Here is a 14,211-nt window from a genome sequence, read left to right as displayed (position 1 = left end):
GGCATAGCTATTGACACCATCACTGCTGATCAGAGGGAAGGAAGGTGTCTCCTTGCACATGGAAAGCAAGAGGCACACTCAGGGCACACTGCGCACTGGCACACTGCAGGGCAGCAGCAGTGCCAGACAGAAACATCCTCCTCTTGGCTTGAAACCCAGTGTGCCAGATCACATTCCCTAAATTTCCCTGAAAGCCAGAACCTAGTGTCATCGTGTCAGAGTAAAAATGAGCAATGCCTCTAACAAATCCAAAGCAGCAGCTCTGCCTTTCGATTACTCTTTTATGCCCAATTGGCTACATTTAATCTTGTGAAGAACTTGAAGCAGATATTTGCTTCAGTGCAATTACAGCCACATACAGAACATTGGCAAATGCAAACAATATAGAATTTCCACTTGACGGCAGATTAATTTGGTGCGATGTTTTCCCTTGAGAGGTCTTAAAGGCTTGCAGTTCTGAAAGTACCCTGCAGTTTGTATTTATAGCGCTATGGATGTTGAATAGAAAGAGAAGTATATACTCATTCTGAACTGAAGTTTCTTTTGCCCCCATACATTAAAAAATTTCCTTGCAGAGCCTATAGAGAAACTCAGGTGGTGCTTCCACCTTTATAAACATCTAAGTGAAACACAAACAATGCTACAGACTAATTTCCTCTCACAGGGAACAGAGAGATTGGTCTTCCCTCCAGAAAGGGACCCAGCTTTTCAGACTGGAGTAAGTGGCCAGAAGGGTGATGATAACTAATGATGGAAAACTCAGTGAAGTTACAGCTTTCACAGGCCTCTTATTGGCTACCACAGCAAGGAGATTAGATTTCAGTGAGCATTGCAGATGAACCACTCCCAACACTTGGGTCTCCTTCACCTTGGTCTGTCTAGGTGCAGATCATGCTGAAGCTTTGCAAGTAGACTTTTCAGTTGCCTTACTAACCACTCCCTTCAAGTCCCTGTAACTCAGCCTATGCTAGGCTAAATGGCACTATATTAAAGCACAAGGGGTGTATAAAACACAGCAATCCAAAATCTCCATGTACTGAGCCTGTCAGAACAGGTCATAATTCCCAACAAGTTCCACATCTGGAAACATCTGTGGTTGCCAGGCAGAATTTAAAGTTAGCACACTTTCCAAAGTGACTGAGTCTGTATTTACCCCAGCTGAGGCCTTTTGGTCATTGCAGTATGATTGCAGCTGGCCAGAGACAGCCATAGATTACTCTGCCATGTGTGACTTGCAGCTGGGAGCAGTAAGTCCTGCCAGGAAAGCCAGGGCACTGGCAAAGCAGGACTGCTGGCTGGATGGTCCTGTTATAGGTATACAGTGGAAGCTTCCTCTTCAACCTGAAAAACAACTAAACAATGAAGAAAAAAAGAGGTCAAAACCACTGACACAAAGACAATAAAGCTGCTGTCCAACCCCAGGACAAAAAAGATTTTCTTTCTAGAAGAGCCCGAGCTGGTTCCATTGCTTTGCATTGTTGTGAAGTTCAGACAGTGGGAAGCAGCTCCCCCTCATCACCTGCACTTTCTCCACCCTAGCAGATGACAGCACCTGAGCCCACCATTACTTTCCCTCTATGCAAAGGCTGCAGCAACATGGAGGTGGCCTGGCAGGGACACCGGTGCAGGCTCAGTAGTTGATGACAAACTATCTCAATCTCTCACTCACGTGTTGCACTGGAGGTAGCTTATTGTCCCTGTGCTTAACTAAGCAAAAGTCTCTTAAAATCACAGCTGGAATCAAGGCAAAGAAAATTAAAACAACTTTGGGGGTGGTCTCAGGTAAATCTGGTGCTACAATTTCAAGATCAAAAGTTGCCGACTCTTTGCAAGCCACCAGCTCATCCCAAGAAACAAGGAATAGCTTCTTTCCACCACAGCCATCCTTGCTAACAACAAGGGTGCTTGTGAAGGAGCAGCCTTCAGCACTGTGGTGGAGCTGTGCACTTCCCACACAGTAAGCCTGAGAGGGAGGATGGGCACCTCAGCCCCCTTTCACAGACACAGCACCTGGAGTTTGCCTGAGCTGCAGAATGGGCACAAAAACATGAGAATAGTTTTCTCACGTAAGATATCTTGCCTTCACCAGCTTTTCCTCCCAGCCTTTCAGCAATGATAAATACAGAGAATATTGCTGTGGGCATGTCTGCACTGCATTATTTATCATTTGGATTTGCACTTAGGGTTTTATTTGTAAAAGGAAAGTGGGACTATAATTCTGCTCTGCAAGGAGCCAACCAAACAGAGGACAGAAATTTTCAACAAGTTGCTTGGAAAGGGGTGATACCAAGGACAGGTTTTCCATGGAAAGAAATTCTAGCCCAGGTACACACTACACAGCAACAGCTAAGAATGTCAGCCTTTTTCTTCCAGATGCATTAACTCATTCCTCCTTGCACAGGTAGCTTCAGATTTGATGCAGCAAAGATGGCGCTCCTGTGGAACCTTCTTAATTCATAGCTTTTGCCCTTTTTCTCTTAAACAAAAAAAAAAAAAGAGAAAATCTGAACAGGGATTGAAACCAGAATAGACAAAAAGCTGAAAAACTAAGTATAACCAAGACTAACCTGTCAGGATTGAGTACCAAGCCACTGGACAAGCCTAAGTTGAGCACATTGCAGAGCTCCATTTTATCTATGGCCTTCAGTGTACACATGAGCACTGTACTGGTACAGTGCCCTACGTAATACACAGCACCTGTAGACAAGAACACAGGCAAGTAGTCTCACAGGCAGATATCCTGGTTCGGAATTACACTGGTCTGTTCCACTTAAGCCAGTGGCTTCCAGTTCTACTTTAACTTTGGCACTGCCCACCAAGATCAAGCAACTTGCTTCTGCCAGCCTCTCCAGAATTGCAAAGCACTGTCAAGTTCACTTGTCAGACATAATCCTCCTCCTGTTATTTTTACTCTTCCCTTGTATTTTCCTGATAGCAAGGCTAAGCAATGTGGTACTGTGGAGATGGGATTAAAAATAGCTTGTGCTTTGCAAATTTACTTCATGGTCTAAGGTTCAAAGAACATATGCAGCTCCTGAAGCCAAATCAAACAGGAATCTAGGGCCTGCAAGGCTTGCAACAGTTAAGTTTTCCTTAGCCTACGATTATTTTGCTTAGAAACTAGACCCTTGATCTGTTGCAGGAGGCTGCAGTTTAATAAAGTCAAACAATTTGCTCTTTGCAATGTACTATTTGCGGTAAAAGTATCATTCAATTACACTGCTCCCCCTCACTGCTGCCTCCTGGAACTTCGTCTGTTTATATACAGAAAGCACTCTCAGGAAGCACTCCTAAAAATACCCAGCAATGTTAGCTGAGGATCTGGCTCTGTTTTTCCTTGTCCTGCTTCTGCCTCCATAATATCCTTCCATCATCTTCGTGCTCAACAACCCCAGCTGTTCAAGCAATGGTTATTCCTGTCTTGCCCTCTAAAAATTGTCCCTTTCCTTCCTCCTCTGCCAGAAGCCATTCTCCACCAAGTCACAGAGCAACTTCCATAATGTTGCCATGCCATGTCCCATCTAGTGTTTTCTCACTTGATCATTAAATTACAGTGAAGCCTGCCTCGCCTTTATCAAATCCTTGAGTACACCTACGTGGTTCTGCCCATTTCCCAGACAATAAGAAGGTACCAAGTCAGGGCAAAAAAACAGTACTAGAAAAAAAATATATATCTTTTACTCTGCTTTCTAAAAGGGCATTTGAAGACTGCAAAACAAGACCCATTATGCTCCACAGACTAAATTTTGAAACCGCTCTCAAGGAAGTTACCCTGGAGACAAAGCATCTCCCAGTGGAAATACCATTGCAAATGAAAATATTTCACAGTAGTACAAATAGAAAATCTACACAGCAAAAATCCAGCCAACTGACAAAAACATCACTTATTAAACTTAAGGCAAAATTCAAAAGCACGTCTGGGATTCAGCTCACGCTTCTGATCTGCCACCTGAGATGTTGGCAGAGCCTCCCCTCACACAAGATGCCTCTTGTCAAGGGATAGGTTCTTCCAGTTGCTGCAGTCTTATTTTGCTTTTTGCCAGTCATCTTCATGAACACAAAGATCTTCCAGCACATTCAGTAGGCACCCAGCACAGAGAGATTTGTAGCAGCGCAAAGCATCTTTGATCCTTCAGTCTGTCCACATATCACCTATTGACTTGAAAGTTTCTCTTCTGGAGGAGTTCAGCAGACAGACCTCAAAAATTAAAGGTCGACCACTCTGCTGTTGTAGTAGACAAAACCTACCCTTGTGGTTACTCCCAGTGAAAAAATTTTCTGAAAAGCAATTGCTGCTCTACAAATCCCCTTCTATGAAAACAAGGCATCTAATTGATCTAATTTCTCTTCATTCAATAACAACTATAATTCCTTGATTAATCCAATATTAATTATCAATAATGAAATATTCACAAAAGCCCTTAAGATTGCTTTTGGAGGATTAACAGTCCTTAGACAAAAATTCCCAAAACACAAGAAGCACGTAACTAAGAAGTGAGACACTAATAACTTCTGCACCAAAACCAAGTAGATTGCTTAAAATAAATAAATACATAAAATAACAAAGTTATTTACAAAAACTCCACCCATCACTGGAAAACCATCAGCCAGCAAAGAGTGAGCAAGGAATTATTTGCTCAGCTCTGGTGACAATTGGCTGTTACTAGAGTTATTCTGACACATTGTTTTGGAGAACATCTGTTTCCACTCTAACTCCTTTAACTTTCAGATGTGAAAAACAAAAGCTCATTTTCATGCCATGTCTCCCATCTTCAGTTGGCAACAAGTTATTGTTATACTGGATGATCTGTTTGTCAGTTTATATTTTCCTATCATATCTATTTTTAGCTGCTCATTAGTATTACTTGGAGCCTCTCCTATAAATCTTAAACATTTATAGCACATCTCGACAATTCATCAAATGGAGCCAACCTCCAAGGAAAGGAAACCCAAACCACTTCCCCCTGCTCAGCTGAATCAGATTCAGATCCTTGTCTTTTAAACTTCAAACTCAACATTTTCCCATCTGCTCTTTATATACAACAGCCCTTTTGCTCCACACCAATATTTTATTCTCCATTCATAACTTTTTACTTCCCTCCAGAGGTTTCCGGATGCTTTTAGTCTGCTGGACTCATAGAAGACTTGGATTTTGCTGGGTTTCCCCCCCCACACTCCACATAAGGGGAAAAATAATCATTCAGCAATGAATGGCCACTTTTCATTACTCATTCACAAGAGAGACACAGCAGGATCCCAGGGCTGGACTCAAAAGACACTTTTCTTTGACATTCTCACAAGAGGAAAACAGCATTTTATCAGAGACTATTCAAACTAAAGATTTTTGGAAAATTAAATTTACTTTTTACTCTCCGTCCTTCTCACTGACTTGCATTTGTAATCCTGTGTGTGTATGTATAACTATCAATCAACTGCACAATTTTGTATCTATCAACATGCCTGGAGGTAGCAGTAATGTGTGATTTGGCCAGGTCATCCACGCAGGGAACACTTCTAAAGGGTTCAGTGTATAATGGCTGACAGCAAGATGATTTCAAGAAATAATAACCAGAAGACATTGCCTGACCAGGAGTTTTGCAGAAGTGTCCCCACTCATTAAGAAATGCCAGCCCCTGCCAGGCAGGACTCAGCTGCTGGAACAGGCTGTGCAACAGCTCCTGGCTCGTGGGACCAAATACAGCCACAGGTGAGAGGAGATTGCTATCCTCCTCCCCAGCTGTCCTGGGGAGATCCCAGCCTTGCACACTCTGCACATCTGAAGCTAAGCAATACATTTCTCAGAGGCAACTGTTAATTGTCTGTATGTAATTAGCTGACACCCAACTGGAATACACAACTGATTAAAAATCAGACTGACCATTTTTTCATTTCCTACAAATTCAAATTAATTAAAGGAGACATCACATAGCAAGAAATGAAAACTGTACCAAGGGGAACAGTCCTGGCATGCAAGTTAGTTTTACAGAGTGGCTTTAATTTAAACAGCTCGTATCAGGCAGAATAGCTGTATATTGCTTTTTGGGGAGGTAGGCTGTGCCTGGGAGAAGACAGCAACAGAAAGGAGTATTTAGATTTTTACAAATGAAGTTGCTTTCCATCAATTCACACAATTCTTCACTTGACCCAATTTCTCTTCCTGCTATCAATTTTCATGGAAGAAAAAAGTAAATTAGTTCAGACTCAGTTATGCTTCCATGTGGTTACACTCTGATTTTACAGTCACGAGAACCTCCACTTTCTAACCCATCCTGTCTTGCACCAGACATATGTCAACTTACCTGCATCTCCACTATCCCAGATCCTTTTGGCCAGATGTCAAGTATCAGTGCCACAGCAGTCTGTCTGGCCAGTCATCCAAAAGCATTTCAACAGGCAAATACCAATACATCTTTTTCAGGCTAGTCATGTTGATGACAGGCATCCCAATGCTCAGAAATGCTTGCCTGCCAATAAAGGTGCCAGCTTGCTAAAAAATAAAAAAAAATAAATTAGAGCTACTTGGAAAAAAACTGTGGGAGGCTAAAAATTCTGTATATTCTAGTAGCTATACCATGCAATGTACTGCAAGAGCACTTCTGGCGTGCTGTGATTGTACTGAGAGAATATTGCACTGTGGAATATCAGCTCACAATGTGGAATAGACATTTTGAAAAAAAAAAAAAGGCAAACTGTGCATTCACAATAACTCACACAGATGAGATTATAGCAGCAAACCCAGGCAAGTCATAGAAATCACCATTAGGGTCCCCTCCCCACCCCAAACACTCTTCCCATTGAAAGAAGTATGCTAAATCCCTTACAATTCTTTCAAATTAAAACATAAGATTAAACTGAAGATTGACACAAGCTACAAGGTTCAAATCTTATCCAGATTTCCCTTAGTATTAGGCATTGACAGGCCTGGGATCTTAAAATTTATTATGGTAACAGCAACCTTGGATGCAGCATCACAGCTAGACTCAGACACATAGACAAATCACCCCTGTATCAACCTAAGCAAGAACTGTGTTTCTGCCAGCCTCAGATGTTCAGAACTCCTGTGTCACACCCGTCCCCCCCCAATACTCTCCCCTTTCCCATTGTGAAATGTCTTTAGAAATGCTGGGATTTTGTTATTATTTGTCTTAAGGGTCATTGTTTTAATTCTTTTCTTGACAAGGGCAATAAACTTAAATTTCTCCTCCTCTCCCCTGCCAATGAAAGCTGAGATTCCCTGGCAGATTTAGGAGTGTGCACCATGTTATGAGACATGGAAAAAGCTATGAGAGCTAGAGTACTGCCACCTGGTACACCACAGCCATGTTCTACGGCTAGAGCAGCTGGGAACACATGCTGTTTCACTTACTTGTCTATGCCTTAAAATGAGCAGTGTCAGGGAAGGATGTATACATACATATAGATTACAGCATCATCAACATCCATGACATGGGGACATTTAATGAATGTCTTCACTTACCAGCATCTCCAAGCCGTGCTCTCGTGCTCTGTCAGATTTGGGAAGGAATAGCCCTTTGTAAGCCTGTCAGTCACACTAAGATCCCTACTCAAACTGAGAAGATTCCCATCAGAAAGTGGAAATTTGACCAGGCCCTGTGTCACCACATACAAACTGATGGAACCAATCTGTCTTCCCCCTTTGAAAGGGATCGTTTCCTAACAGAGCCATAGCCAATCAATTCATTTATTTATTTATTAAAACACCTGGAAAGACCACATAATACTACTATTTATACAAGGCTTTAGTCTTTTGAAGGAAGATTTAACTACATTAGCCCATAAGATGCACAAATTGCCTAGTTTTGAAGCTATCCTTTTAGCAACCCTGTATACACACACTCAGATGAGTTTGGCTGCAAAAAAGAAAAAGTTGCACGTCACTAAAAAGTAAAGGTTAGAAGAGGAACCACTGCATCATCCAAAGGAACTGATCTGTAACAATGAAAATGTAATTATTTGGTTTAGTAACTAATGGTATAAATATTTGATAGCATCAAGAAACATAACTCAAGCAGGAACACTTGCAAACCACACCAAACACTAGCAAGATGCAAGAGATGGGCTTCAAACCCAGCTGGGACCATGCTGTTAGGGCAGGCTGGAGCGGCGGGCTGGCATGTACCAAGGCACCATTTATCTGTGTTTGCCTTCAGACCTTGCTCAGATGCTATTGCTCACCCCAACAAAGGCAGAGAGATGCTTTGGCCTTGAGCACAACAGTTAAATGACTGCAGGGTGACGAAAGAGAGAGGGGAGAAGGGGGCAGGAGGCAACAGGGATGTCAGGGGGACAGGGACTCTGAGTTGCTCCTGTGAAACACATCTCATCTTGCCCCAGAGCATGGTGATCCAGGTTCTCACAAACATTAAAATGGGCTTGAGATTTTTACTCTCCTGTCATGGCTGCCCAAAGGATTTAGAGTTCAGACTGAAGACTTTAGTAATTTCTACCACAGCAGCAAAGCAGGGCTCTGGAGACACCGACAGTATTTATAGCAGCCTTAAAATTGTACCTCTTCTCACCAACTGAACGAGTTCCCTGAGCTGAATGCTACAGCTAATTGAGAGAAGACTGTCATATACCATCAGCTAAATTTACTGCTGGTCCTCAAGATCAGGTTGTTCTGACTGCTTTGTGACAGCAGTGTCTTAAGGGAGGTCATCTTCATTTTTAAATTTTCCCTCTAGGAACAAGAGTTTCTTCTGCATCTGCACTACTAGGTTTCTATTTATAGGCTTGAACCTTGTGATGTCATCTTCCTTTTTGTTTCCAAGGAAACAATATTTGATGTATTCTACTTGCAAGTTTTTCTTCCTTTCGGTTTTTTTCTCCTCCCCCCTGCTCTCTCCCTCCCTTTTTAAAAAAATAAGTCAATAGGTAAAACCTGCACTTATTTATTTCTGGCATGCAGCATAGTTTTCTCTCTCTAAAACCAGGCTTATTCATATCACTAAGAAATTCAAGACATTTCAAAAATATGCTTAGTGTTTATTTTATGCACTGTATATATCTATTTGTCTCCTGGTAGTAAATGAGCTATAATTGCAATAGACAGCAACTCCTACTGAGCTCAGCTTTCTCAAAAAATTCAGCTTTCCATCTCAGCACCAAGTCCTCCTTTCCAAGAAAGATTTTTTTAAAGTCCTCTCTCTGACACCTCCACCGTCCATCCTGCTTTCTCATGGTTTTGCTCCTCAAGCTTGGGCTCATGACAGCCAGTCCTGTCCACCTGGCCTCCCTTTCTGGTGGCAGGACATCTCCTGACACCTCTCTGCAATGCTCCCCTTCAGCACCGGGCCGTGTTGTCAGGTCTGTTGTGGCTCCCAGTTATTTTTCACATGCATGATTATCCTCAGTGTTAATGTTCTTTTAAAACAAGTGGTTGTCACTTCATTGGGTGTAAGTTAGGAAAATGCAGGAGATTGAATCCATAATTTATATTTAAATCAGCACCTAAAACAGCTGGAATAAAGTGTGTTGAATGGATTCTTGGAGAAATGCGGGTGCTTTGGAGTCTTAATGGAAAAGCAATGGGTCAGGCTAAAAGATTTCCTTCAAAATCTCAGTGAGAGTGTGTTTATGTGGATGAGTTGAATGGTGAGTGAGAGACTGGCTGGTATCACAAAAAGAGACTATTTTAACACTGCCTAATTATTAAGAGTAGCAATACTCTTAAGTGTAGCTGAATAATTATTACTGGAAAACATGTACTTGTTTTTATTACTCCTGCCTTGTGCCTCTGTGACATAAAACAATGAGCTGCACTGATGATGGTCTGCTCTACATACCACGAAGTTAAAGCCAGAATATTTTTTTAGGACAATCCATTTTGGAACACAAAAGGGTTAAAATCCTAGTTAAAATCCTAGTTAAATCCTAGTTAAAATCCTAACCTAAATGAGATTATGTGGACCAAGAACACTCAATAAGAGTTTGTGTGGTGACAGGGAGTAAAGGTGTAAAAGCACATGCTGGATATAAAGTCCACAAATAATACAAATTTTATAGAATCATAAAATGTCTTGGGATGGAAGGGACCTATAAAAGTCATCCAGTTCAACCCCCTGCAACAAGCAGGGACATCTCACAGCAGAACAGACTGCTCAGAGACCCATTAAGCCTGATCTTCAGTGTCTCCAGGAATGGGGACTCCACCACCTCTCTAGGCAACCTGTTCCAATAATCCTCCACCCTCATATTAAAGAACTTTTTCCTAATGTCCAACCTGAATCTAGCCTTTTCTACCTTAAAACCATTACCCCTTGTCCTATTGCTACATGCTCTTGTGAACAGGTCTTCCCCAGCCTTCTTATAGGCTCCTTTCAGCTATTGGAAGGTTGCTATAAGGTCCCCCCAGAGTCTTCTTCAGGCTGAACAACCCCAACTCCCTCAGCCTGTCTTCATAAGAGAGGTGCTCCAACCCTCTGATCATTTTTGTGGCCTTCCTCTGGTCATGCTCCAACAGGCCCACATCCTTCTTGTGTTGGGGGCAAAGAAACTATCCAAGTGAAGGTGGAAGTTACCTGCAGTCAGCATCTGCCATTTGGGGTTATACAGGTTGTACACTAACACCCATCAGTTTCTGTGTCAACTCCAAAAAAGGCTAGGATCTTTTTAAGGTATCTGCTCTTGGTTCAGAGGTTCCAAATCATTGTACAAAATCTTTGACTTGGCAACAGCAAGGAACATGGGATGGGAAGACTTACATGTTCGAGGCCTCTGCCAACATCTTTGGATGCTTTTCAAAAATTAATAACTTCTCCTCAAACCCCTAAAATAAGGATTTCCCACACTCTGCATTCCTACTGGAAGCTGCTCCAGGAAGCCAATTCTCATTCTACCTCAAAAGCATTCGGAGTCAGTTTTGTCCCAGATGATCATAGCTGATATCAAACTTTCATACCTTCCAGTCCAAACATGGCTTAATGACTTCACAATGTTGTCTCCTTCCTAAAGGTTACTCAGTCTCTTGAAGAACCTCAGTAAAAATAACTTTTGACAGGAAAGGGAACAGTAGCAAGCCTCAAGTGTTTGTCACTAGATTTTCTTAGTTTATTTCTGAAATAAAAGATTTAGGGTAGCTAAAACACAAAGCCCATTTAATGGTCTGGCAATGCATTGCTTTAGAGATTGTGGTTCTGTAAAGAAAAAGCTTTAACAAGTTTGTTTGCTTCTCAAAGACACTCCTTGGCACTGGACAGGTCCAATTGGGTCACAGTAAATTAAATGCTTATTTGATGTCAGTGAAACTAAGATTCAACTGCAGTTTTGCTCAAGGTTGTCAGAAAGCTTTTTAGTAATCACTTTCAGCCAGAATAGATGCTCAATTGTTCTTCTTTCCTGCTGCAAGGGGGGGAAAACAGCAGCTTGATCTTCCTCAATTATTCCTTCATATTTTCTTTTTAATCTCTTAAGCAAATTACAAGTGAAGACCTTTGATGTATGTGCCAGCCAAACTCATTCATTTCTCAGTATTTGCTGGACTAGACAGGATCGCCCATTCTTATGCATGTGGATGATAACAAGAACTTCAAAGCCCCCAGGCGTGTGTTAGCTTTCCCCGATTTCCTTTCTAAGTATGTGCTTCGTGGGCCAACACCAGTTAAGACCCATAAACAGCTGCACTTGAATGCCATCTATTAAGGCAGGCTTGCTATTTCCCATAGTGTAAGAACTCTATATCTACTTCACAGAACTACTTGGTCTGGCTTTTGTATTTCTCCTGAAATGGAGTACTTAATTTTCAATATTTATGGTGTTCTCAGCTTAAAAGAGTCTGGAACCTGATCAAACTCGAAGCAAAAAGCCATTAAAAGGTATTTGCCCTGAGGTGGCGTGGAGCATTCCTGGTGGATTACGAGGCATTGTTTTGCTGTTATGGGGTTTTATGACATGAAGTGTACTTGATTACTTCTAGGAGGATGGTAGGTCATAGCCATATGGTTTCACAGGACCAGATGTTCCAAGGATGACAAAACAACTGTACCTGAGCAGTAGTTGGGCAAACTTCCCCCAAGCTTGCTTAGGAAAAATGAAAAGGGAATATGTTTCAAACCAGTTGATGTTATAAGTTATAGTTACCATCATTATTTAGTCTGTTGAACTCATTATCAGAACATTTGAGGGCAAAGAGAACAGAAGAGTTAAAGAGAATATCAGATAGTCACATAAATAAGAAAAACCATCACCAGAGAATTTACATTGGAAGAAAATAAATAAATATTTTTGGAAAAGCTGTAAAACTTCATGCTTCAGGCTTCCAGCCAAGCTTTATCTAAGGAGGTAGAGTGGATAGATTAAACCGATTTTCTGTGGGGCAGAAAATTTATCCCAGAAGTGGGGAGCCCGGATTTCACGTACTTTCCTGTCAGGAGTTTGTTACTGACCACAGTCAGTGGTACAGACACCAGACTAATGGCACCAGCATGGCAACGCTGGTGTTTCTCCATCTGCACTGCCAGTGACCCAGAAGCCTGTACCAAGAGAACAGCAAACATAGAATCATAGAATCATAGAATCATAGAATCCTAGGGGTTGGAAGGGACCTCGAAAGATCATCTAGTCCAACCCCCCTGCCAGAGCAGGGTCACCTAGAGTACATCACACAGGAAGGCATCCAGGCGGGTTTTGAATGTCTCCAGCGAAGGAGACTCCACAACCTCTCTGGGCAGCCTGTTCCAGTGCTCTGTCACTCTTACAGTAAAAAAATTTTTCCTGATATTCATCTTAAACCTCCTATGCTCCAACTTGTATCCATTACCCCTTGTCCTATCACTGGTCTTCACTGAAAAAAGCTTAACTCCATCGTCTTGACACTCACCCTTTACATATTTGTAAACATTGATGAGGTCACCCCTCAGTCTCCTTTTCTCCAAACTAAAGAGACCCAGCTCCCTCAGCCTTTCCTCATAACATCAATCCAGTTGGTGGCTTTCAACTCTATTTAAGTCTAGATTTGGCACTCTGTATATCACAAGATTACTCTGACCTGAAATTTGCTCTCAGCATGTCTGGACAAAACTTTCCGATCAGAGTTACATACCAAATAGATATTATTTTTGTTTCTTTTTTAAAGCATGATGTGCTTAGGGAATATGCTGGACCACACCTTTCTGGAATCTCTGCAGCAATATGTTATTAGAGATACAGAGAAGCAGAATTTAAAAAAACATCTTATTCCACTGAACAATAACAGGAGAAACAAACCGTGGCAATTTCCCAACATGTCACCAATTAAGTGCAATCCTGTGTGTAATACTGTGCTATATAAGGGGTAAAACCACCCTGAATTTTGGCAATGTAATTTTCTTTGTAGGGCAGTTTAAATGCTACAACCAATTGCAGATCCTGATTTCTGGATCTCAGGAGCATGTCAGGATGTCCTGTACAGCACTGAATGTTGTACTCACTGGTTCACACTCTGTGCTGGGTTCCTCTGGTAGATGCCCTTTTCAGAGGGCTTCCTCTTAGCAACGACTGAGAAACAAGGGAGTGGGCAGTTTAGGGCCCCAGGCTCTTCCTGTTCCCAGTATTCTTTGGTAAGGGGAGGTTACAAGAAAGCCTTCATCCCTTATTTTCCACATTACTCTGTCTTGGGATCTATACTCCATTTCAACACAAATATCCCAGAACATCTTTCTGTTGACAGTGAGAGAAAAAGCAGAACAGTGAACAAAAAGCCTTTCAGAGCACTGGTTCCAGCCTCCCCCACAAGCCCAAGGAAGGCCACAGAACCTTGTTCAGGACTGGGGTCCTTCCTTCCTAGCCCCTAAGGAGCTTGCTTCGTCCCTAGCCTCAAATACTGTCTTATAAACACAACAACTACTGCTGGGTTATTAGCCCTGTCATAGATGTGACAAGAGATCCAACAGCCAGTAAATTTGACTCCTAAAAGGTCAATTCCAAGTTATCGCCCTGACAATATTGCCTAGGAAGCTCATAAAATACTATTTCTATCTGCTATACTACTTGGACAAAGAACAACTGTTATCTACAGGATCACTTGCTTATTTATTAAAAAAAAAAAAACAACAACCAACCAACAAACATAGAAAGTAACCTACCATGAGTCAGTGATTTCTGAAGGACCTTTCATTTCCTCCCATTTTCAGAATTGTTGACTTAAAATATTCACACTGAAATCCTCGCCCTGTGAAGCAAAGCTGCCTCTTCGATTTGCAAAATGGTCTCACA

At 41.8% G+C, this 14,211-nt stretch overlaps 1 long non-coding RNA gene across 1 annotated transcript in view; it reads right to left on the bottom strand.

Moving 5' to 3' along the window:
- LOC127383471 (uncharacterized) overlaps positions 1 to 14,211 on the bottom strand; it is a 37,217-nt gene extending 23,006 nt beyond the window's left edge. Inside the window, exons 1-3 of the long non-coding RNA XR_007889215.1 lie at positions 14,082 to 14,211; positions 6,300 to 6,487; positions 1,154 to 1,352 (exon numbers count right to left, since the gene is read on the bottom strand). This is a non-coding gene — a long non-coding RNA (uncharacterized LOC127383471). The remainder of the gene's footprint in view (positions 1 to 1,153; positions 1,353 to 6,299; positions 6,488 to 14,081) is intronic.

Source organism: Apus apus, chromosome 4 (assembly GCF_020740795.1).
Source record: "Apus apus isolate bApuApu2 chromosome 4, bApuApu2.pri.cur, whole genome shotgun sequence".
Taxonomy (NCBI): Eukaryota; Metazoa; Chordata; class Aves; order Apodiformes; family Apodidae; genus Apus; species Apus apus.
Note: the sequence above shows the minus strand (reverse complement) of the source record. Positions and strands in the feature narration are given on the sequence as shown.